At 37.5% G+C, this 26,361-nt stretch overlaps 1 long non-coding RNA gene across 3 annotated transcripts in view; it reads right to left on the bottom strand.

The window, feature by feature from the left end:
• The window catches only part of LOC143679568 (uncharacterized), a 56,241-nt gene extending 30,824 nt beyond the window's left edge, over positions 1 to 25,417 (bottom strand). The window contains exons 1-3 of one of the 3 annotated variants that reach the window (XR_013173847.1): positions 25,354 to 25,412; positions 23,206 to 23,250; positions 22,333 to 22,411 (exon numbers count right to left, since the gene is read on the bottom strand). This is a non-coding gene — a long non-coding RNA (uncharacterized LOC143679568). Of the gene's footprint in view, positions 1 to 17,209; positions 17,375 to 22,332; positions 22,412 to 23,205; positions 23,251 to 25,353 lie in introns of those variants that run through there. The other 2 variants (XR_013173846.1, XR_013173845.1) reach the window with 2 other exon arrangements.
• Between the last annotated feature and the right edge of the window lie 944 nt (positions 25,418 to 26,361).

The raw sequence follows: 26,361 nt of genomic DNA, 5'->3' as shown, positions 1-26,361 counted from the left end.
CAGCTCAATTACAAAATGGGAAAAAGACTTGAACAGACACCTCTCAGAAGAGGAAATACAAATGGCCAAAAGGCACATGGAGAGATGCTCAATGTCCCTGGCCATTAGAGAAATGCAAATCAAAACCACAATGAGATATCATCTCACACCCACCAGAATGGCCATTATCAACAAAACAAAAAATGACAAGTGCTGGAGAGGATGCGGAGAAAGAGGCACACTTATCCACTGTTGGTGGGAATGTCAAATGGTGCAACCACTGTGGAAGGCAGTTTGGCGGTTCCTCAAAAAACTGAATATAGAATTGCCATACAACCCAGCAATACCATTGCTAGGTATCTACTCAGAGGACTTAAGGGCAAACACAGAAATGGACATTTGCACACCAATGTTTATAGCAGCATTATTTACGATTGCAAAGAGATGGAAACAGCCAAAATGTCCATCAATAGACGAGTGGCTAAACAAACTGTGGTATATACATACGATGGAATATTATGCAGCTTTAAGACAGAATAAACTTATGAAGCATGTAATAACATGGATGGACCTAGAGAACATTATGCTGAGTGAGACTAGCCAAAAACTAAAGGACAAATACTGTATGGTCCCACTGATGTGAACCGACATTAGAGAATAAACTTGGAATATGTCATTGGTAACAGAGACCATCAGGAGATAGAAACAGGGTAAGATAATGGGTAATTGGAGCTGAAGGGATACAGACTGTGCAACAGGACTAGATACAAAAACTCAAAAATGGACAGCACAATACTACCTAATTGTAATGTAATTATGTTAAAACAATGAATGAAGCTGCATCTGAGCTATAGTATTTTTTGTTTGTTTGTGTGTTTTTTATATATATTTTTTGTATTTTTTATTTTTATTTTTTTCTCTACATTATCATTTTATTTCTTTTTCTGTTGTCTTGCTATTTCTTTTTCTAAATCGATGCAAATGTACTAAGAAATGATGATCATACATCGATGTGATGATATTAAGAATTACTGATTGCATATGTAGAATGAAATGATTTCTAAATGTTGTTAGTTAATCTTTTTTTTTAATTAATAAAAAAAAATACCACAAGAAAAGAAAATTACAGATCATTGTAATGGATATAGATTTAAAAACCCTCAGCAAAATATTAGCAAACCAAATCTAACAGCATAGTAAAAGAATTAAATGTCCTGATCAAGTGGGATTTATCCCTGGTACGTAAGCTTGGTTCAACACAAGAAAATAAATTAATGTACTATACCATACGCCAGTTTGAATCTGTTACATACCCCAGAAAAGCCATGTCCTTTAATCCTCATTCAATATTGCTGGGTAGGATCTTTTTATTGTTGCCATGGAGATATGACCCACCCAACTGACCTTGGTAACTTTTGACTAGATGGTTTTCATGGAGATGTGCCTCCATCCATTTAAGGTGGGGTTGCTTACTGAAGTCATTTAAGAGGGAACCATTTTGGAAAAAGCTTCAAAGTCACCAGAATCAACAGAGCCCATATAGTCAGAGGCTTTTGGAGATGCCAAAGGAAAACGCCCCCAGTGGAATTTCATAAAACAAGAAGCCAGGAGGGAAAGCTAGCAAACATTGCCATGGGCCCTCAGAGCTAAGGTAGAACTCCGAACCTCACCACCCTTTCTTTTTTTTTTTTATTAATTAAAAAAATTAACTAACACAACATTTAGAAATCATTCCATTCTACATATACAATCAGTAACTCTTAATATCATCACATAGATGCATATTCATCATTTCTTAGTACATTTGCATCGATTTAGAAAAAGAAATAGAAAGACAACAGAAAAAGAAATAAAACAATAATAGAGAGAAAAAAATTTTTAAAAATTAAAATTAAAATTAAAAAACTATACTTCAGATGCAGCTTCATTTGGTGTTTTAACATAATTACATTACAATTACGTAGTATTGTGTTCTCCATTTCTGAGTTTTTGTATCCAATCTTGTTGCACAGTCTATATCCCTTCAGCTCCAATTACCCATTATCTTACCCTGTTTCTATCTCCTGATGGTCTCTGTTACCAATGACATATTCCAAGTTTATTCTCTAATGTCGGTTCACATCAGTGGGACCATACAGTATTTGTCCTTTAGTTTATGGCTAGTCTCACTCAGCATAATGTTCTCTAGGTCCATCCATGTTATTACATGCTTCATAAGTTTATTCTGCCTTAAAGCTACATAATATTCCATCGTATGTATATACCACAGTTTGTTTAGCCACTCGTCTGTTGATGGACATTTTGGCTGTTTCCATCTCTTTGCAATTGTAAATAATGCTGCTATAAACATTGGTGTGCAAATGTCTGTTTGTGTCTTTGCCCTTAAGTCCTCTGAGTAGATACCTAGCAATGGTATTGCTGGGTTGTATGGCAATTCTATATTCAGCTTTTTGAGGAACCGCCAAACTGCCTTCCACAGTGGTTGCACCATTTGACATTCCCACCAACAGTGGATAAGTGTGCCTCTTTCTCCGCATCCTCCCCAGCACTTGTCATTTTCTCCTTTGTTGATAATAGCAAACAAAACAGATGGGTGTGAGATGGTGGGTGTGAGATGATATCTCATTGTGGTTTTGATTTGCATTTCTCTAATGACCAGGTACATTGAACATCTCTTCATGTGCTTTTTGGCCATTTGTATTTCCTCTTCTGAGAGGTGTCTGTTCAAGTCTTTTTTCCATTTTGTAATTGGATTGGCTGTCTTTTTGTTGTTGAGTTGAACAATCTCTTTATAAATTCTGGATACTAGACCTTTATCTGATATGTCGTTTCCAAATATTGTCTCCCATTCTGTAGGCTGTCTTTCTGCTTTCTTGATGAAGTTCTTTGATGCACAAAAGTGTTTAATTTTGAGGCGCTCCTATTTCTTTCTTTCTTTCTTCAGTGCTCTTGCTTTAGGTTTAAGGTCCATAAAACCACTTCCAATTGTAAGATTCATAAGATATCTCCCTACATTTTCCTCTAACTGTTTCATGGTCTTAGACCTAATGTTTAGATCTTTGATCCATTTTGAGTTAACTTTTGTATAGGGTGTGAGATACGGGTCCTCTTTCATTCTTTTGCATATGGATATCCAGTTCTCTAGGCACCATTTATTGAAGAGACTGTTCTGTCCCAGGTGAGTTGGCTTGACTGCCTTATCAAAGATCAAATGTCCATAGATGAGAGGGTCTATATCTGAGCACTCTATTCGATTCCATTGGTCGATATATCTATCTTTATGCCAGTACCATGCTGTTTTGACCACTGTGGCTTCATAATATGCCTTAAAGTCAGGCAGCGTGAGACCTCCAGCTTTGTTTTTTTTCCTCAAGAAACTTTTAGGAATTTGGGGCACCCTGCCCTTCCCAATAAATTTGCTTATTGGTTTTTCTATTTCTGAAAAATAAGTTGTTGGGATTTTGATTGGTATTGCATTGAATCTGTAAATCAATTTAGGTAGAATTGACATCTTAACTATATTTAGTCTTCCAATCCATGAACACGGTATGCCCTTCCATCTATTTAGGTCTTCTGTGATTTCTTTTAACAGTTTTTTTGTAGTTTTCTTTGTATAAGTCTTTTGTCTCTTTAGTTAAAGTTATTCCTAAGTATTTTATTCTTTTGTTGCAATTGTAAATGGAATTCATTTCTTGATTTCCACCTCAGCTTGTTCATTGCTAGTGTATAGAAACACTACAGATTTTTGAATGTTGATCTTGTAACCTGCTATTTTGCTATACTCATTTATTAGCTCTAGTAGATTTGCTGTGGATTTTTCAGGGTTTTCGACATATAGTATCATATCATCTGCAAGCAGTGATAGTTTTACTTCTTCCTTTCCATTTTTGATGCCTTGTATTTCGTTTTCTTGTCTAATTGCTCTGGTTAGAACCTCCAACACGATGTTGAATAACAGTGGTGATAATGGACATCCTTGTCTTCTTCCTGATCTTAGGGGGAAAGTTTTCAATTTTTTCCCATTGAGGATGATATTAGCTGTGGGTTTTTCATATATTCCCTCTATCATTTTAAGGAGTTTCCCTTGTATTCCTATCCTTTGAAGTGTTTTCAACAGGAAAGGATGTTGAATCTTGTCAAATGCCTTCTCTGCATCAATTGAGATGATCATGTGATTTTTCTGCTTTGATTTGTTGATATGGTGTATTACATTAATTGATTTTCTTATGTTGAACCATCCTTGCATACTGGGGATGAATCCTACTTGGTCATGATGTATAATTCTTTTAATGTGTTGCTGGATTCGATTTGCTAGAATTTTGTTGGGGATTTTTGCATCTATATTCATTAGAGAGATTGGTCTGTAGTTTTCTTTTTTTGTAATATCTTTGCCTGGTTTTGGTATGAGGGTGATGTTGGCTTCATAGAATGAATTAGGTAGCTTTCCCTCCACTTAAATTTTTTTTGAAGAGTTTGAGCAGGGTTGGTACTTATTCTTTCTGGAATGTTTGGTAGAATTCACATGTGAAGCCGTCTGGTCCTGGACTTTTCTTTTTGGGAAGCTTTTGAATGACTGATTCAATTTCTTTACTTGTGATTGGTTTGTTGAGGTCGTCTATTTCTTCTTGAGTCAAAGTTGGTTGTTCATGCCTTTCTAGGAACTTGTCCATTTCATCTACATTGTTGTATTTATTAGCATAAAGTTGTTCATAGTATCCTGTTATTACCTCCTTTATTCCTGTGAGGTCAGTGGTTATGTCTCCTCTTCCATTTCTGGTCCTATTTATTTGCATCCTCTCTCTTCTTCTTTTTGTCACTCTTGCTAAGGACCCATCAATCTTGTTGATTTTCTCATAGAACCAACTTCTGGTCTTATTGATTTTCTCTATTGTTTTCATGTTCTCAATGTCATTTATTTCTGCTCTAATCTTTGTTATTTCTTTCCTTTTGCTTGCTTTGGGGTTAGTTTGCTGTTCTTTCTCCAGTTCTTCCAAGTGGACAGTTAATTCCCGAATTTTTGCCCTTTATTCTGTTTTAATATAGGCATTTAGGGCAATAAATTTCCCTCTTAGCACTGCCTTTGCTGCGTCCCATAGGTTTTGATATGTTGTGTTTTCATTTTCATTTGCCTTGAGATATTTACTAATTTCTCTTGTAATTTCTTCCTTGACCCACTGGTTGTTTGATAGTGTGTTGTTGAGCCTCCACGTATTTGTGAATTTTCTGGCACTCTGCCTATTATTGATTTCCAACTTCATTCCTTCATGATCTGAGAAAGTGTTTTGTATGATTTCAATCTTTTTAAATTTGTTAAGACTTGCTTTGTGACCCAGCATATGGTCTATCTTTGAGAATGATCCATGAGCACTTGAGAAAAAGGTGTATCCTGCTGTTGTGGGGTGTAATGTCCTATAAATGTCTGTTAAGTCTAGCTCATTTATTGTAATATTCAAATTCTCTGTTTCTTTATTGATCCTCTGTCTAGATGTTCTGTCCATTGATGAGAGTGGGGAATTGAAGTCTCCAACTATTATGGTAGCTGTGTCTATTTCCCTTTCCAGTATTTGTAGTGTATTCCTCACGTATTTTGGGGCATTCTGGTTCAGTGCGTAAATATTTATGATTGTTATGTCTTTTTGTTTAATTGTTCCTTTTATTAGTAGATAGTATCCTTCTTTGTCTCTTTTAACTGTTTTACATGTGAAGTCTAATTTGTTGGATATTAGTATAGCTACTACTGCTCCATTCTGGTTGTTATTTGCATGAAATATCTTTTCCCAACCTTTCACTTTCAACCTATGTTTATCTTTGGGTCTAAGATGTGTTTCCTGTAGACAGCATATAGAAGGATCCTGTTTTTTAATCCATTCTGCTAGTCTATGTCTTTTGATTGGGGAATTCAGTCCATTAACATTTAGTGTTATTACTGTTTGGGTAATACTTTCCTCTACCATTTTGCCTTTTGTATTATATATATCATATCTGATTGTCCTTCTTTCTACACTCTTCTCCATACCTCTCTCTTCTGTCTTTTCATATCTGACTCTAGTGCTCCCTTTAGTATTTCTTGCAGAGCTGGTCTCTTGGTCACAAATTCTTGCAGTGACTTTTTGTCTGAAAATGTTTTAATTTCTCCCTCATTTTTGAAGGACAATTTTGCTGGATATAGGAGTCTTGGTTGGCAGTTTTTCTCTTTTAGTAATTTAAATATATCATCTCACTGTCTTCTTGCCTCCATGGTTTCTGCTGGGAAATCTACATATAGTCTTATTGGGTTTCCCTTGTATGTGATGGATTGTTTTTCTCTTGCTGCTTTCAAGATCCTCTCTTTCTCTTTGACCTCTGACATTCTAACTAGTAAGTGTCTTGGAGAACGCCTATTTGGATCTATTTTCTTTGGGGTGCGCTGTACTTCTTGGATCTGTAATTTTAGGTCTTTCATAAGAGTTGGGAAATTTTCAGTGATAATTTCTTCCATTAGTTTTTCTCCTCCTTTTCCCTTCTCTTCTCCTTCTGGGACACCCACAACACGTATATTTGTGCGCTTCATGTTATCATTCAATTCCCTGAGCCCCGGCTCAACTTTGTTCATTCTTTTCCCTATAGTTTCTGTTTCTTTTTGGATTTCAGATGTTCCATCCTCCAGTTCACTAATTCTAACCTCTGTCTCTTGAAATCTACCATTGTAGGTTTCCATTGTTTTTTTCATCTCTTCTACTGTATCTTTCATTCCCATAATTTCTGTGATTTGTTTTTTCAAACTTTCCATTTCTTCTTTTTGTTCATCCCTTGCCTTCTTCATGTCTTCCCTCAATTTATTGATTTGGTTTTTGAAGAGGTTTTCCATTTCTGTTCGTATATTCAGAATTAGTTGTCTCAGCTCCTATATCTCATTTGAACTATTGGTTTGTTCCTTTGACTGGGCCATATCTTCAATTTTCCTGGTTTGATTTATTATTTTTTGCTGGCGTCTGGACATTTAATCAGATTTCCCTGAGTGTGAGACCCAGCAGGTTGAAAGACTTTCCTGTGAAGTCTCTGGGCTCTGTTTTTCTTATCCTGCCCAGTATGTGGCGCTTGTCTGTCTGTGGGTTCCACCAGCAAAATATGTTGTGGCTCCTTTAACTTTGGAAGGCTCTCCCTGCTGTGTGTGTGGTGGAGACAGAGGAAAGGTTGTAGGCTGTTTTTAATGGCTTCAAATTGCGAAGTCCTGGGTTCTGAATTCCCTGAGAGAGGGACTCCACCTGATTTGTGTTTCACCCCTCCCGTGGGGAAGGTTCAGGTGGTAGAGAGCCCTGAAAGCAGCCTGTTTCTGTGTTTGGGACAGTTGCACCTTGTGTAATCCCGGCGCTGAGCCCAGAGGCCACCGAGCCTCTGTAGAAAAGCAGCAGAAGGCTCCGTTTCGCCCCCTTGATCAGTTTCGCCTGAGCTGGGGGCCTACTTCTAGTAGTCAGAATTTGTCCTTTAATGCCACTATTGGTGTTTGGTTGGGCTCAGTCCCTGCTACTGTTTGGAAACTCTTTCCTTTCCCTCCGGGTAGCTGCCTATGGGGGAGGGGCGCTGGTCGCTGGCGCTGCTTGGGAAACTCGCGATCTGAGACCTGCTGCCGGACCGGGAAGCCACTTGTGGGGAAGGGGTGCCAGTCTCCAGCCGCCGCGGCCTGGGAAACTCTCTGATCTGAGACTCGTAGCCAGTCCGGGAAGCCGTCCGCGAGGGAGCGGTGTTGGCCGCCGGCCCCCACGGCTTGGGAAACTCGCCTCTCTGAGACTCCCAGCCCATCCGGGAAGGAGGGAGGGAGGGGCGCTGGCTGCCAGTCGCCGTGGCCCGGGGAAGCGCGCGCCACTCAGGGAGCTCACCGCAGCGGATTCACGCAGCCGGACCAGCCAATCCAGACTGGGGTACACTGTGTGTCCGGTCCCTGCTGTGGCCCCGGTAGCTGTTCTGCACTGTTTCTGGTTATTTAGTAGTTGTTCTGGAGGAGGAACTAATACGCACGCACCTTACTAAGCCGCCATCTTGGCCCCCGTCCTCACCACCCTTTCTTGAGTGAAGGTAATCTCTTATCGGTGCCTTAATTTGGACATTTTCACAACCTTAGAACTCTAAACTTGCAATTTAATAAATTTTCTTTTTTAAAAGCTGTTCTGTTTCTGGTATATCACATCCCAGTAGCTTACTAACTAAAACATATCACATTAACACAATGAAGAGAAAAAACATATTATCATTTCAACTGATACAGAAAAGGCATTTGACAAAGCACCTTTCTCAATAAAAACACTAGGAATAGAAGGAAACTTCCTCAACATGATCAAGGCCATATATGAAAAGCCCATAGATAATGTCTTACTTAATGGTGAAAGACTGAGAACTTTCCCTATGAGATCAGGAACAAGATACAGACACCCACTGTCATGACTGTTATTCAACATTGTACTGAAAGTTTTTTCTAGAGCAATTAGGTGAGAGAAAAAGAAAGTCATTCAACTTGGAAAGGAAGAAGTAAAAATTTCCCTATTTGCAGATAATTTGATACTATACTCTGAAAACTCCACAATAAAGTTCCTAGAGTTAATAAATGAATTCAGCCAGTATAAGATCAACACCCAAAAGGCAGTTGTATTGCTGTATACAAACAATGAACAATCAGAAGAAGAAATCAATAAAAAATTCCATTCACAATAGCAACTGTGCCAGTTTAAAACTATTATATACCCCAGAAAAACCATATTTTAATCCTGATTCAATTTTGTGGGGACAGACCTATTCTTCAGGGTGGGAAACTTGGATTGAACTGTCTCCATAGGGGTGTGACACACCCAGTTGTGGGTGTGATCTTTTGTTTAGGTTTCTTCCATGATGATGTGACACACTCAGTTGTGGGAGTTACCTTTTGATTAGATAGAGATATGACTCCATCCATTCAAGGTGGGTCTTGATTAGTTTACTAGAGTCCTTTAAAAGGGGAAACATTTTGGAGAAACGTCAGACAGATGTCTGGAGAATAGCTGCTTCAGAGCTTGACAGAGACACGGATCTTCAGAGATGCTTGAGTGCTGACTGAGAGAACAGATGCTTAGACATGGGCAGAATCCAGCAGACATCGCCATGTGCCTTCCCATGAGATGCTAAACAAACCAGATCCTGAAGAAAGTCAAGGGAAACCAAGAGATGAAACCTAGCCCTAGAGAAGCCAAGTGAAGAACCCTCATAGGAAACAGAGGCTGAAAGCATTGGCGCCCAGGAGCAAAGGACCAGCAGAAGTCAGTCGCATGCTGTCCTGCTGACAGAGGTGTTCCAGATGGCATCAGCCTTTCTTGAGTAAAGGTTACCTCTTGTTAGTACCTTAATTTAGACATTTTCATGGCCTTGGAACTGTAAACTTGTAATATAATAAATTCTCTTTTTAAAAACATTTCCATTTCTGGTATATTACATTCCAGCAGCATTAGCAAACAAAAACAACGATTAAAAGAATAAAATATTTTGGAATAAATATATCCAAGGATATAAAGGACTTATACACAGAAACTACAAAATACTGCTAAAAAAAATTAAAGAAGACCTAAACAAATGGAAGGATATTTCATGTTCATGGGTGGTGTGCTGTATGAAACTGTTATGTACCCCAGAAAAGTCATGCTCTTCTAATCCAGTTTGGATTACTGAATTTCTTTAAGAAAGCTCACTTGTGGCTGACAGGACCCAGACAGAAATACCCTGGGTGTTAAACAAGAACACACAGAAATAACCAGAACCTGGAAAGAGCCAAGGGAAGCTGAGAGATAAAATCCAGCATTTGCCCTGGAGAAGCTAAGTGAGAGCTCACAAATGCTTGGAGAGAAAGGCCACTGGAATCAGAAGCTGGAAGCAACAAAATAAAATTAAGAACCTCATATGCCAGCTATTTGCCTTCCCAGATAACAGAGGTGTCCTGGATGCTGGCCAGGTGCCTTTCCTCTGAGAAGGTGTCCTCTTGTTGGTGCCTTAATTTGGAAGTTTTTCACATCCTTAGAATTGTAACCTGTAATTTAAGAAATCCTCTTTATAAAAGCCAATTCATTTCTGGTATATTGCATTCCAGCAGCTTTAGCAAACCAAAACAGATTGAACATTAAATATTGTTAGGATGTCAATACTACCCAAAGCAACTTAGAGATTCAATGTAATCCCAGTGGCAGTTCCAATGACTTCTTTGCAGAAATAGAAAAGCTAATAATCTAATTTATATGGAAGGTTAAGGGGCCCCAAATAGCTAGAGCCATCTCGATGAAGATGAAGTTGTAGGACTCACATTTCCCAATCAAAACAGGATGTTACTGGCTCAACGACAGACATACAAACCAATGGAATCAAATTGAGAGCTCAGAAATCAAACCTCACATTTATGGCCACTGATTTTTGACAAGGTGACAAAGACCACTCCATAGGGAAAAAATAATCTCTTCATCAAATGTTGCTGGGAAAACTGGGCCTCTACTTGAAAAAAAGAAGAGGAAGAAGAAGAAAATGGGGGATACCTACTTCATACCATACCATATACAAAAATCAACTCAAAATGGATCAAAGGCTTTAATAGAAGAGCTAGAACTTTCAAAGTTCTAAAAGGAAACATAGGGAAGCATCTTCAGGACCTTGCATTAGGCAATGGTTTCTTAGATTTTATACCCAAAGCACAAGCAATAAAAGGAAAAAAATGGATAAATAGAATCTCATCAAAATTAAAAACTTTTGTTCCTCAAAGGGCTTTATCAGGAAAGTAAAATGACAACCTACATGATATGAGAAAATATTTGGAAAAGGGTGACTATCAAAATATACAAAGAAATCCAACTTAAAAATAAAAAGACAAACAACCCAATTAAAATGTTGGCAAAAGACTTGAACAGCCATCTCTCCAAATATGATATACAAATGGCCAAAAAGCACGTGAAAAGACATTCAACATCATTAGCCATCAGGGAAATGCAAATCAAAACCACACTGAGAACCATTTCACACCCATCAGAATGGTTGTTATTAAAAAAAAAAAAAAAGGAAAATAAGAAGTGCTGGAGAGAATATGGAGAAACAAGAACACTCATTCATTGCTGGTGACAATGTAAAATGGTGCAGCCACTGAGGAAGACAGTTTGGTGTTTCCTCAGAAAGCTAAATATAGAACTACCTTATGACCCAGAAAACCCACTACCTAGTAGGATTTCAATTTTCAATACCAAGAAAATTGAAAGCAAGAGCTCAGACAAATATTTGCACAATGATGTTCATAGTGGAATTATTCACAATTACCAAAATACGGAAGCAACCCAACTGAACATCAACTGATGAATGGATAAACAAAATGTGGTATATACATAAAATGGGATATTATTCAACTGTGGAAAAGGAATGACATTCTGATACATGCAACAACATGGATGAACCCTGACAGCATCTTGTTACATGAAATACGCCAGACACAAACTGTCAAATATTGTTGATCTCACTGTTTTGAAATGATTAGAATAAGAAAACTTACAAAGTCAGAAACTAGAAAATAAGTTACCAGAGGGTGTGGTAGGGATGAGGAGCAGAAAGCTGAGGCTTGAAATATACCGAGTTCCTGTTTGGAGTGATGGAAATATTTTAGTAATGGATGGTGGTGATGGTAGCATAACATTTGAATGCAACTAATAGCACTGAAATATATATTTGAATATAATTAAAAGGGGAAATGTTAGATTTTATATATGCTAACAGAATAAAAATTATAAAGAAAATCCATGGAACTACACCACACAGTTAACCCTAAGTTAAACCATGAACTTTAGTTGATAATACAATTATAAAAATGCGCTATCATAAATTCCAACAAATGTCCCACGCCATTGCAATGTGTTAATGGTGGGGTGGTATATAGAAACCTGTATTTTATTCATGAATATTCTAAAACCCACAAGTTCTCTAATAAAAAAGAGAGGAGGGAGGGAGGGAGGGAGGGAGGGAGAGAGCGAGGGAGGGAGGGAGGGAGAGAGAGAGAGAAAGGTAATAGATTTTAGTATAACAGAGCAAAAGTTCACTGATATGGTTTTATATTTCACAATGCAACTGACCAAGACAATATCACTTGTTTAATTTGGGTACAGTATCAAAGAAGAATATCCAAAACTATTTGAAAAGGCTAATAAAATACTCCCTCCTAGCATCACATCCACGTGAGCCTGGATGGATTTCCTTCATATTCTTTTAACAAAACAATATATTGCAATAGATTTAAGGCAGAAGCAGGTGTGAGAATCCAGCTGTCTTCATTAAACAAGACTTAAAGACATTTGCAAAATTATAAAGCAATGCCACTCTTTTCATTAATGTTTTTTGTTTTGGAAAATGTAGTTATTTTCCAGAAAAACAATCTCAATTATGTTACCATAAAATGAGTTTATAATCATTACAAATGAATAAATAATAAATATTTTTAAAAGTTCTATTTTAATTTCTAATATAGTGGATATCAATGGATATAACCCACAAAAATAAAAGTTCTTTGAGAGTATAAGGGAATCCTTAGACCAAAATGCTTGTGAACTACTTATATACATTATTTCATTCTTTGAACTGGACTCATTATGAAAATGAACTTCATTATGATCCACAAAATCTTTCAGAACAACTAAACTTGTTTGACATATCTCTAATAAAAGTACTTATCCCTACATTTCTAAACAAATCTTACATCTCTAGCACTACTATTATGTGTACAACATAGAATACCTTTCGTATGATGGGTGCTTAGTAAACAATTTATGTTTTTCCTTTCCATCCCCCTGCATTCTGAGTTGAGGCCACTCCTTCTACACAAGAAGACGGAGTGTGCCTTAGAGCCTGAAAGACACCACTAATTCTGAGGCCTGGGTAGTCAAGAAGATGAAAGATGGATCCATGTTGAATCTAACATCTACCACACACTAGCTGTGTGACCTCTGGCAAGTTACTAAATCTCTATGGCCTCAGCGTGCTCATCTGTAATATAAGAGATCCTCCCTCATTGGGCTTTCATGAGCATTAAATGAACTTGGGCCACTACCTGGCACATAATACACACTAGGAAAGTGTTAGCTAATGTTATTATTACATAAAGGAGTTTATGACTGTTTGTTGCATCATCTGTAATAATATTAGGTCTACTTCTAGCAACATTAAATGGTTATTTAATAGTTATTTAATACTTAGCATGTTAAGGCACTCATTTAATTCTTATAATAGTAAACAAGAGCTGGTACTTGAGCTCAGCCTACATCATTGCTCTGTGGCCACCAGAGTTCAGAAAGGGTCCACATCTTGAATTTAGTGAAGGACACAGAGAAGATTTGGAAAATATGTATGGCAAATTCCCAATTATTGTCTTTAAGTTTCCTAGTTTACCGACATTAGTAAACCTAACTTAATTAACTCATTCATTCATTGAATGAGTATTTAAAGAGCATTCGTTGTAAAAGATGAATGTGGCCGAGTTCCTGCCTTCAAGCTGTTTACCATATAGGCAGCATGTAATGAATGAATTCTGAGTTTAAACACTGTAACAGAACTATATACATAGTACTCTAGAAGCATGGAGGGGAGAACAATTCACTCATCCTCATGATATCCAGGAAGCCTTCATCAAAGAAGTGATATGTGAACAGGTCTTAAGGGATGAGTGGGAGTTCAGCAGTTTAAGAAATGAATTGTCATGCTCAAGATGAGTTCCCTGCTGGTTGCCAGGGAACCTATAACTGTGTCCTTCACCCCAAGGAAGGCTGGAAAGAAGTAGGAGGTAGGCTGCAGGATGGATAGAGCTGAGTCATTTAATTCCTACATTTTTACTAACCTCCCTAGTGTCAAAGCATTGAACATGTCTCACCTGATAGAGGAGTACCTTATGCTATCAGTACTGGGCAAGAAATTTAATTTAAATCAAATCCTCTTTGAGAGGATACTGGCAATTTGTAGGTTTACAATTGCAAAGTTGGTTTAATCCTTGTTCGTGATTATTTCTTTTCTTAGCTTTCACCCAACAACAAACAAAATTTGAGAGTTTTAGTGAGCTTCCCTTAGGTCTAGACACCAAAATGTTTTCAAGAACTTTCTCTCATTCTGCCCATGTCCAAACCAAACACACCTAGAAGAGATTTGTAACTGCAGGAGTAGTCCTTCCTCACAGTGAAGTTGTTTTTGTGTCCCAGAAGGCTAGTGGTGTTCTACATTTACCAACTAAAGTCAGAAAGAAAAGGACCTCACCATCTTTCCAGACCCTTGGCAATCCTGTTTCAAGATAAATTTGTATACATGCTAAAGAGAGGCAGGGGCAAGGGACAGAAATACAATATCAATGAAAGCTTTTCAAAATGCTTTGATTCTTATTTTTATATATATATTTTTTGCTCTGACAAGGTATCCCTATACAAAGATATGGAATAAGTTATGGAACAAGATGTAAAACATAAGGATATGGATCAAGTATTACTACATAAAGATATGGAAGAAGTTATGTCATGAAACAAAAGAATTTTTAAAAACCATATAACCTGGAAGTGTAAACAACTTTCATATATTTGGAAACTAAAAGTATAAACTCTCACTTCTGGTGAAAAGAAATGTATAAATAAAAACACAATTCCTGAATAAATTGGCATTCAGTTTTGTCTTTAACAATTTGCTATACAATGTGTAATCCACTACCCAATTTGATGGCTTTTTTTAAACATATCAAAACATGTAGCATTCTAAAGTTAACTATATTTATATCCTTTGATCAAGCCAAGAAACAATGGTTTCAAATTAATCATCACAATTGGAAAGCGATTAGTTCAAGAGAGATTTGTCAGTATTTGCATTATATATATTAAGTTATATATGTTGAGTTGATAAATGGTTCTTCTGCTGTTGTTTCAATACCTTCCTTTGATAAACCTGGTTTGATTGGCATGAACAGTATTGGGTAAAACAGACTCAAGCTGCAATGCCAATATTTTTGTGACTATTTTGCAATCAGTGTTAATCAATGAAATGGGACTATAATTGCAGCAATTTCCCATATCTCTTTCTGGCTCCAGAATAACAGATATAATAGCACTCCTAAGAGTTCCTGACAATTTGCCATTCACAATGCCGTATTAAACATACCATGTAAAATTGCATCCTGACACAATTTTTTTCCAACTCCTCTTGGCACTCCATGAAGTCCAAGGATTTTAGTACCATGTAAAGAATTAATCCATCCAAATTCTTGTGCTAAGCTACCTGGCTGAATCACTTCTTGACAATCATTTTGGAATTTTGGTCACAGCCTCATAACATTTCATGAATTCAACTTCATTTTGGAAATTTTTCAATCACTTCGGTGACATTGACAATTTTCCATTTCATTATAATGCTACAAAATTCAAGCACCTGCTTTGCTTTTCAAAACGTAAATCTACTGAAAAATCAGAGAAAAAGCAGGTGTTCTACCTTAATTGACAGAATTGAATCTCCTACCAGAAAACAAGCATCCAAATCAAAACAGACTCCAAGGTATCAGCCAAAGTTGGTGGAAACGGAGACTCAAACCCCACCACTAAACCTGACTGGGCGGTGATCATGCAAATGCATTTCTACTAAATTGTTTTTAAACCTAACAAACAGATCAGGAATGAAACTTGAATAACTCTTCCACACCTAAAAAGAAGAACTCAGTTTAAAAAGATGTCAAAAGATTTCCAAACCATCCTTTTCAGTTCTTTGACTTCTGAGATGTTTAGTTACTTATAATTTCTAATATATTAATTTGGAATCAGATGCAAAAATTATATTCCATGGAGGAAAATACTCCCAGGAAAACTTAATTGAGCTTTTAAGTTTTTGTTTTTTTAATCTCCCCTTAAATTCATAGAAAAATCTATACAACTTTAAGAACATCTTCTCTATCTGAATTCACTGGCAATCTCCTTTTGCAAATGTCAGCCTTATTCAGTTTGCTTAACTCTAGCACTTTCATTTCTCAGTGATGTTCTACTCTCCACATGACAAACAAGGATTCATCTATTTCATTATTAAAAGTATTAAGTGAAGTTCAAAAACTACAATGATAGACTTTGGGGTAAAGAAATATTGCTCTGCCTGTCAAAAAAAAAAAAAAAAAAAACACCACAAGTTATTTCATTACATACAATAGTATTTAGGGCAACTAAACCATCAATTCTCTAAGAATAGAAAGAGCATGGCTAAATCAAGTCCCCTAAATCCTCCCAAGTCCATTTTATCAAAAACAGCCTCCTCACCTATCAACCATTTTGCCAGAACCGGAAAACATAATGTAATTAACTACTCTCATTTTATATCTCTGGCTACTATTCCTACTTGGGTAAAGGAACAAATGAACTTGGTCAACACACTGACAAATCAGAGAGGAATGGAAATCTATGTGTAATTCACAAACTGCATAACTTAAAAGTAACCTACACATCACTTACTATGACAGAGATACTATTATCATCCCATTTTACAGATATGAAAAATTAAGCACAATGAGGTTAGTTTCCAATGTACCCTTCGTCTGGGGGTGGTGAAAATTAAATTTTAAGTATTCAGGAGCAGTAGTGATTAGCAGACTGTGTTCGGTGCTTTGGTGATGTTTTATTGGGCAGCTGAGATTGACTAGCTATGTGTCCAACAGTAAGTCATTTGACTGCTCTTTAGCTTATTCATTTTATCTAAAAAGTAGGGATAGTGAGAGTCAACAGAGCTGTCATCTACTGAACTACGAGTAGCATGCACAGGCACTGTTCCAAAGGCTTTTCTAAATCAACTCATTTAAGCCTCACAACAACCCCATAAGCTGGGCACTATTATGTTTCCAATTACACAAATGTGGAGACTGAGGCAGAAACACAATAAATAAGGTCTACTTCCTGAAGTAGCTGTGAAGATTAAATCATGACAATGCTTGTAAAAGGTACGAACAATGCATGTAAATTAGCACAGTGGGTGGCTCATAAATTCTAGGAAATGTTATTATGTTCTTGGTTCCTGACAGTCCACTTTTCTGCTGATGAGAGGATTGCTGCCCTCTGACCCTGAGTCCTTTCTTAGCCTGGCCCACACAAGCAGCGCTATCCTGGATCAGTTAATGTTTTATTCGAGAATTCTCGTATGGGGGATTAGAATAAATCACTTGTCTCCGAGGGTAGTTATGTATACACACATTGTCAAGTACACAGGGCTTGGCCCATACCAGAAGTCACTAAGTTAGAGTTACGGCAGTCGCTGCAGTTGCTGTCATAGTTGTGGGCATGCTGCCTTGGTGGCCTGCTCATCTTCGGGGCAGGCGTCAACCCCCAGTCATGACCAAACAGAAATATACAAATCCTGGGGCTTGCTTTCCAATCTTTAGGACAGCCTGGAGAAAGGAGAAGTTAGGGATCTGGATTCTTACAGTGGTCAAAACAAGTCTATATTTTCAACAAGACACCTTGCTTACAAAGTACCTCCTCTGTCCCAGGGTCGTGACCACTTGGAAAACAAGCAACATGATACACCTTTATTTTTATTAAAAAAAAAAAAAATCACCTTTGAAAAAACTTAGCAGCACAGGTTGAACATGTTTTGATTTGATAATAGAAAGGCCTGTTGTTGAATATATCAGATTTCTTTTCTTACAATTTTAATCTGAGTCCTAATTTATGTTTGGAAGTCGTCATTTTGAGAGAATCCCTATCATAGACAATCAAAAGAGCACGGCTGCCCACTAAAAGCCCAAACATCTAGACACACTCAGACAAAGATGAGCAAGTTGCTCCTTAACTCAGCCTTGGAAGGAGCCTGGCTGTGTTCTGTAAGCACAAACAAAAGAGTGATGATGTCCTATGAATTCCATCAAGAAGTCCCCCCATTATATCAAGTGATGTGACAATTCAATCCATGGATTAAAGGCTGCTAGGCTGCTTGCAAGAATCATTTTTAGCTCATTCTGTATATCATTGAATTTCCCAATCTGGCACGGTGAACCATAAATAATCCTATCATTTATTAATTACATTTCCTAACCTAGTCAAGAAGAATCCTGCCGTGTGGAGCAGCAGATCATGAATAAATGGTTCATTGAGAAGCAACTCTTATTGCCAAGTAGTTGTAAATTAGGGTTGTGATAATTACCCACTTTACCCTTTTTAAACAGGTTCCTCTAAAAAGCTCCAAGACGGATGTTTTACTATAACAACTTTGACCTCCAACACACAACAACACAATTAGTTTTGTACTGTGACAAAGGGATGCTTTGATTAAAAATCTGGTATACCACCTCATTATAAAGTGCTATCTGCATAGGTACGGAATGTGGGTGGATACGCACGTGTGCATTATACATACACAGTACTCACATATTATGTCCTACGTCTATTTGAAGCATAGATCTAGCTAAGTAGAAAATAATGAATAAGTATGGACTGTAATTACATAAAAAGTGCCAGCACTGTCATCATAAACCATTATGAGTGAAGCTCCTGTGGTGCGTGCTGTCCCCAGCATCCTAACCCTATTGAGCATCCTAACTAATGTCATTGAAACTGCAGAAATGCCATAGACAATGGAATCCACATGGCTCAAAATTCAGCAACCAGAATCTGACAGTCTTTCAGTGGTGCTCAAATTCAAGAAGTCATCTGCATCACCTGGAGTGATAGTAAAATACAGATTGCTGGGCCCTACGCCCAGGAATTTCTGATTCATCCTGTCAGAGCTGGGGCCTGAGAATTTGCATTTCTAACAATTTCCCTGTGATGCTGATGTTGCTGGTCCGGGGACTCAGTTGGAGAAACTCTCGGCCTACAGGAGTTAAAGAAACTCCTAAAGAGAACCAATTCATTCATAGCTTACTGAGGATGAGGTCTCTTCAATACTACTATTTCATGTACCATAGTTGGTTTTTTTTCAGCATCTCCCCCTTACCCCTTATTCTTTTCTGAGTCTATTCGCCTTTAAGGGTATGCCATCCTCACTTTCAAACCATAGGGAAAGAAGCTGGTGAATATATTCCTTTCACCAACATCAGTCTTCCACACACACTCCCACACTTAAATCCTCTGAAAATATTTATTTCTATTTTCTTTTAAAAACCTCTACCAAGGTCCAATATTTCATTTTATTATGAGCCAATGCTGCCAAAAGCAGAAGATTGTTTCACCCTATGAAATGAAAGTGTACTTGAAAGGGGATTTAAATTCTATAAGGATGGGATACAGGGAGGGAAATGAAGAGAGAAAAACATTTAGAGATTACTATTGCCAAACACTGCATTCTATTTATAACTACAGGTAAATCCTTAATCCTAGAGTGGGCACTGTCTTGTCCATCATCTTATTATTGCTATTAACATCTCAACTCCCTTCCAAAGAAAGCAGAGCTGTTTCATGGGAAGGGCCTTTAGTTCTACAGAGTACCTTGACCCACTTGTAAACTAGGACTGACCTTGACAGTACTTGGAAGAGGGTGCATGAGAGTGAGAGGAACTTGGAGTTTAAGGAAGGCTAACCAGGAGGACAGGCTGGGGAGGGGGATTTCAAAAGGGAAGAGGACCGGGAAGCCTGCAAGACCACAAGAAAAAGCTCTGACTGTACGGTACTCAAGGTCTTCCTAAGAGCAGAATGTCTGATGTTCAAGGGGAAATTCATCTTGCTTCACTCTAGGTCTCTCCTCTACCCCCTCCCCACCATGCACCCCCCCCCCCAAACCCTCACTCTAGTCTACTCTTCCTAAGAAGGGCTTGTTTTTTGTGTGTCTGAGTTTATTTATAGAAAGTCAAAGGTGTGAGTTTCACACTGGGATCAATATGAAATGGAACACAAAGGCTGAATGACAAGAAAAATCCCCAAACAGAATATATTTAGCAGAAACATGGGTTATGACCCCGTGAGGAATAAGAGAAGTAAGCACACTTGGCCTTCAACTAGGTCCAGAAAGCAGGTGGGAGCAGGGAGGCTGCCTTCAGAGGAGAGGCCAGAGCAGTCCCACCCCATACCCTGCCCCCAGAGGAGGTAGTTTTGAGGGAAACAAAGTCTGTTCTCTGAAGATCAGCATTGGACTTGAGGTCATTGGGAATACAAGCAAGTCCGGAAAGGTACAAGTAAGATGTGTGCTCACACATTGCCAGTGGAGGTTTTCATTCACACAGAGTTTTTCAAAAGCAATTTACCAATGTATCAGGAGCCTTAAATGTGCTCACCTCTCTTGCCACAGTAACTTCTTTTTGAAGAATAAATAAAAATACGAGATAATCCTTAATTCAAAGATGTTAACTGTAAGATAATTATAATACCACAAAACATGGAAACAACTCGATGTCCAATAACAGAACCAAAGATAAGTGAATTTAAGTGCAGCTATATGCAAGAATGTTTTCCAAGTCTCAAGACACTGCTTACAAATAATGTTAATGACATGGGAAAATGTGTACGCTATAATGCTACAAGTCAAAAAGAAACAGGATACAAAATTTTATTACATTAGGATTTCAACACCATAAAATAATAGCCCCCGAAAGAGGAATATATCATCATTAGGGTTGAATGCTACAGCTGTTTTTAACCACCATTGTAGCTGAATAGCTTTTGCCAATCCATACATTCCCAGATTTTCCAAGTTTTGTATAACCATAAATTACACTTAATGTGAGAAAATACATTTTATTTTTTAAAAGGACCATGTAAATTTACAAATAAAAGAGCCATAACAGCCATCATATACATTTCTTACCCTTAATCTTTTGAAAACAATGTAGAAGAGAACACTGTCAGATAAATTAACTAGCAGGGCCATTGTCAAGATTTTAGCTGCAACAAATCAAATTGGTTACAGGTGCCAGAATGTGCCAACAATCCATGACTATAATCTAACACTAATTTTTAAAAAAGTAAATAAAACACAGTCTGAATAGCTGCTTCACTGGCATTTGATTTTTCCAAAAACACCATAACCTGAGTCTCATGGCACAAGTCATAACTATAACATGCCAAGTTGTTTGTCCAACTATGTCTACATATGTATGTGTACATATATGCTTATGTTTATGCTTCTATATGGAGGGGCCAAATTCTTTCCTCAACTTATAGTTACATAATTCCAGAGCCGAAACACTCCCTTTAAATTTGTGATTTTTGATCATCTGTACTGTGAAGTTCACTGTTAAATGAATATATATAAGAAGATAAAAAAATGAAAACCTTAAGACCAGAATAATTGTGTTCTGTATACAATTATGCTATTCAGGTTTATATAACCTATTCAAATGTTTTCAATACGAAACAATCTTTATACCAAACTGCTTGGAAAATAAATTCCTGAGGATTTTTAAATTTGTGCCTTTGATATTTTGAAATGGTGATAAATTAACTACTAAGGAGGAAGGACATGGTCTCGTGTATACGGGAGTGGGACAGATAAGGAGAATGGCGTTTCAGTGAAAAAACTGCACTGGGACTTTGATTAAACTTTTTTTAAAATTATTACTTTTTTCATGTAATTAAAACACAGAAATCCTCAATCTAAGGGAACATTTTGAGAAAGTTTAAAAATAACAAAAGAGAAGAATTTACAATGGGAACATCTCATCTTTTTAGCCTAAACAGCAGTAGACATTACAGAAAACACTATTATATCATCAGTAGCTTTCTTCTTTACCCATCAGGGGTCTGCAATTATGTCATAATTCATATTTAATTGTTTCATCTGAAGACTATTATCTCATTTCTTCATGATTGTCTTATTCTTGCTGTTTATATTTTTTCCTACTTACAATGTCATAATTTTTAGACTAAAATATTGAACTTAAAAAATATTAGTTTTGTTAAAATGATGTATGTATATGATTTAATTTTTAACTTTTTAAGAAAATCAAAAGGTAATTGAAAGATATTTTGTGTCTTAACCGTAAGACTCTCCATTTTGAATGCTTTAAAATATCATACTGCAATGGGCATTCATAGCTATAGTCCCCTTTATAGCAAATATTAGACACATTTATGCAGGGTATGTGTTAATTATTATTATAAATATTTTCAAATGAAAGGATAGAAAAAAATCAATGCATAGCCCACAAAAACTACAGTTTCTTAAACATACAAAAGAACTAAAGACCAACTTTCCTACTGAGAAGCAAAAGCTAAATCGGAATGGACTTGTTCTTTGGAAAGTAGTCATTTCAAAATTGTAAGGTGAACATTTTTATAAAATGGTTTTATGAAATTCAGAAATATTATTAGCCCAAAGTTTCCACCTTTGTTTAGCCCTAATATTGAAGAAAATTGAGCTTTGACTGAGGAAAGAAAGAATTTCTGTCAGCTGGGGAGGGAAATTTGCTCACAAGGGGTATTTCTTCATGGATCCTGGAGCTCTGGACCGACAGTGAAGTCATAAGATTGATCAGTGCAAATGCATCCTCACACTTGGAAAACAACCAAAAAATGTATATTTTATTGATAGGCAATCACCAGTTCTAAAAAAACAAATAAGGTTTACTGCAATAGTGTGCTGGTAAATATTTAACAATAGGCTCTGTGATGGGGGTGAGAGGGGAGGGGGTACCTGTAAGGAGAGCCCTGCCAGGTACGTTTGCCAACTTCCTTGGTGTAAGAACTCCCACCCACGGATGATTTCAAGCTACCACTGTGACGGCACTGAATGTGGAGGTCAGAAGATATGTGCTGTGGCATGCCATTATATAGTGTATTCACCACAGAATGCTCATAAATAACCTCAAGAGCATAAATGACAGTAAAAAATATTATGTATGGAGTTCTGAATTTTGAGTATTTATTACCTTTGTATTAAATATGGAGGCATGAAGTTTGAGTATATATATTACCGTCGTTTTTCATATAATTTAAAGGAGTTTATACAATTTAATTGTTAATAATGGCTGGGGATAACAAAAGTGCTCACAGAATTCCTGAAAATTTAGCCTTTGGTTCTCACAAGCCCTTGAAGCTGACTCCAGCAGTGTTGAGTGACTCATCCTTAAACAATGACCGGCAACCAATGGACCCCAGACATTAGGGGAAAAAAAGTTGCTAACAAGAAAAACAGAGGCTTAAACAAACAAAACAAAAAGGAATTCTCAGATATCATAAGAAAATTAAACAAGCAAAATTGATCTACTAATGTCATAGAGCTAAGACAGATATTGCATCCAGTAACAAGAATATTTAAAAGTAACATTCGGTGCAGTAGGACTCTCACCTGCCATGCCGGAGACCTGGGTTTGATTCCTGGTGCCTGCTCATGCTAAAAAGAATAACAGTAATAACATTCAAAGAAAGAATAAGCGTTTTTAGAAATTCAAAATATGATGACTGAAATTAAAATCTAACAGAAGAAAAAATCACGAAATTAGAACAAACCCAACAAGATGGAAAACAGAAAATAAGGAAAATTAATGAATCCATACAGGAGACAGACTATTTGATTAGTGCAAGTTCCAGAGAGAGCGACTAAGCTAGAATAGAGGAGGAAATTATAACAGAATGAAAATGTCCCAGACTGAAGAATACCAGTACCCAGGTTGAGATGGTAGAGCAACACAATGGATGAATAAGCTCCCACAAATACATGACACAAATAAAAAGGAGCATAATCTTGAAAACTCAATACCCTAAAATCAAGTGGAGATCCTTGTCAGAAGCTTCCCGAGATGGAACCCTCCACCCCACCACTGCAAAAAAAGGGGCAGGGGAGGAGACAATTACAAAGAATATGAATGACATCTGGGCTCCCAACACTTGAGCTAGAAGACAACAGGGCAATACTTTTAAAACTGGAGGAAAAATAGTATCCAGTGTTCATAACCAGACTGAGACAAGCCAGCAATTAAGTATGAGAGTACAAAATAAGATAATGCTTTTGAAATTTTATCTTCCATGCACACTTCCTCCAGAAAGTGAGTGGGAAATTGTGGTCTGCCAAAATGAAGCTAAAGCCATGAAGGAAGGAGAGAATCAAAAATCAGAAGCTCCAACCCAGTGGAATGGTTGAAACATCCTCAAGGTGTGCATGGAAGGAAAGTGCAGAATAACGGCTCTGCTGAGCCCTACTGCAGAGTGCAGACAAGGCAGTCAGTACAGACCAGAGCTAGGCTGGGGTAGGAAGCCCAAGGTTCCGGGAGGGGCGTCACCAAGAAAAGGATGCGAGTTATAGCTCACCTAGTGATTGCGTATTTAAAGTTCAATCATTTAGGGATGGTTTCATGAGAAGTATGTAGAAAATTAAGCAATTGGAACAACAAAAATTACTGGCTCCAGGAGAAAAAAAAATGTTGTATAAGGAAAAAGAAATCACTGCGTGCTGTACAACTCAGACATGAAACTCAGACAAGTTAATATAAATAAGGGACATCAACAAAAGCAAACATTAAAATAGTACTATATGGAGATGATGCAGTGAGAAGGAGTATGTGTTTGGGAAGGGGAAAGAAAAATCTTCCTGAAAGGTAAAATATCTATAATTGAAAAATCAAGAAACAGTGATGTTATTTAGAAATCTGAAGATAATACCAGAAGAATTGAAAGTGGCTCTCTCTAGGTTGTGAGAATTGGAGGTGAGGAGGGATCAGTGACGCAAGTGACATCTTCACCACCTCTGATTTCTAAAAGCCGAGACACAGGAGCACACAAACTGAGGTTAGCAAACCACTTGTTGGCCTTGCAGGAGCCGAGGCTCTGAGGCCAAGGGACAGAAATCATCATGCCCACCAAATCAACAAATCACTAACAATCCACATTGTGCAGTCCAAGGGCCATGGATTTATCTTCAAATGACAGATAGAGCCTCGATCCTTGGGGCCCCAACAAAGGTCTTGAATGTTAAGTAGCATTAGGCTTCCTAAAGACACATTAGCCTTTTGAACCTAAATCACATTGAATTAAAGAACCTTAATCCCAAGGGAAGGCAGGTACTGTGATAGCTCTTTGGAGGTATTTTTGAGGAGTACTGTGTATTTTCAAGCTCTTCAAATTCTACAAAGTGGGTCTCTCCTCTTTGTGAGGTCTGTGTTACCCACATTCAAAGTTACCACCCTTCTTGGATACTGCATCTGCATCTACTTTGTAAGGGATAATGAAATCTATAGTCAAAAACAAAAAGACCATTTTTGCTTTTACTCATTTTGAAAAAAAAAATGAAAGCAACCAACTGACTTCCAAACAAGACCCAAGTATTAGGAGCTAATAGGTGATATGTCAACAGCTTCAGAAGAAGGTAAAACAATCATCAATTCCACAAACTAAACGTTTATTCCAGTGAAGCTTATGTCTTAGTTGGGAAAAGAAATCCCAATGAAGCTGCCTCTCCAAAACAAAATTTTAAGAAGTCCATGAGATAAAAACAGCCTACCTCAGAATAGATTCCCAGGGAGCAGCAGCCTCTATGGCAATCTCCCCCTCCATTGTGACATTTCCATTGTGGAATTGTGTCACTGCAGTGTGTCATCACATATTAATGCAGACATCACAATGAATTATCAGAGCATTGTGTCCAATGCTTTTTGCCTCTCTGCACATCTCCGCTGCCTCTCCTGCTGGCTCACCGGGAGGATTGTGGGGCCAGCCCAGCATTCTGCACAGAGTCAGGATATTCAGAGATCTCATGCTGACTCGGCTGGATGACCTTAGCAAGGCCATTTAGCCCCCTGCTTCAGTTTTCATCTGTAGCAGTGAAGTGGTAGCAATATTTTGGGAGAAGTAATAAAAAGCAATTATTGTGCTCAAGTCTGCCATGACAAGACTTTTTGGCTTCAATTTCTCAGCTGTAGACATACCTCATGAATAAAACCCCCTTTTAAGGGCAATGCTGAAGGGGTCTGCATGTTGAAACCTTCTTTCTTAGATAGCAACAGTGCTAGTGAGGAGAGGGTTCTGGATGAGGGTGGGGAAAGGAATCTTCAGAGGGCAGTCACAAACGCACACATCTTCTCTCTGAATCTCCACATTCCTCTCTGAGTCTTAGATATGAAAAAGAACCATCTTCCTGAGAAAAATTAATGTGGCTGACCACAACCCTGGCAGAGCTAATGGCATATTCATAGGCCACCAGAGTCCCCATTCCACCATTGTCATGTTTGGTGAGGGTCATTAAAGAACAAGTCTGAATATCCTAAGTACTACAGTTAATGACTGAAACTTCCTAACTTTGAAATAACATTTCAACTTCATCTTAATTGTATCTGACCCTAATACAATGTGATTTTGCTCTAGAGATGGCCCCCAAATTAATTCTACTTAGCAAACTGCCAAAATGAGCATACAGAAGTTAACCCAACAGTGAACTTAAGTTTACCCCACATTTAGCATTATCTTTCATTACCATACTATTTGATCTCCCCAAGTCCCAAAATAGAGTTAA

This window comes from Tamandua tetradactyla, chromosome 4 (genome assembly GCF_023851605.1).
Source record: "Tamandua tetradactyla isolate mTamTet1 chromosome 4, mTamTet1.pri, whole genome shotgun sequence".
NCBI lineage: Eukaryota > Metazoa > Chordata > Mammalia > Pilosa > Myrmecophagidae > Tamandua > Tamandua tetradactyla.
The sequence above is the reverse complement of the archived record's forward strand: the minus strand, read 5'-3'. Positions and strand labels throughout refer to the sequence as shown.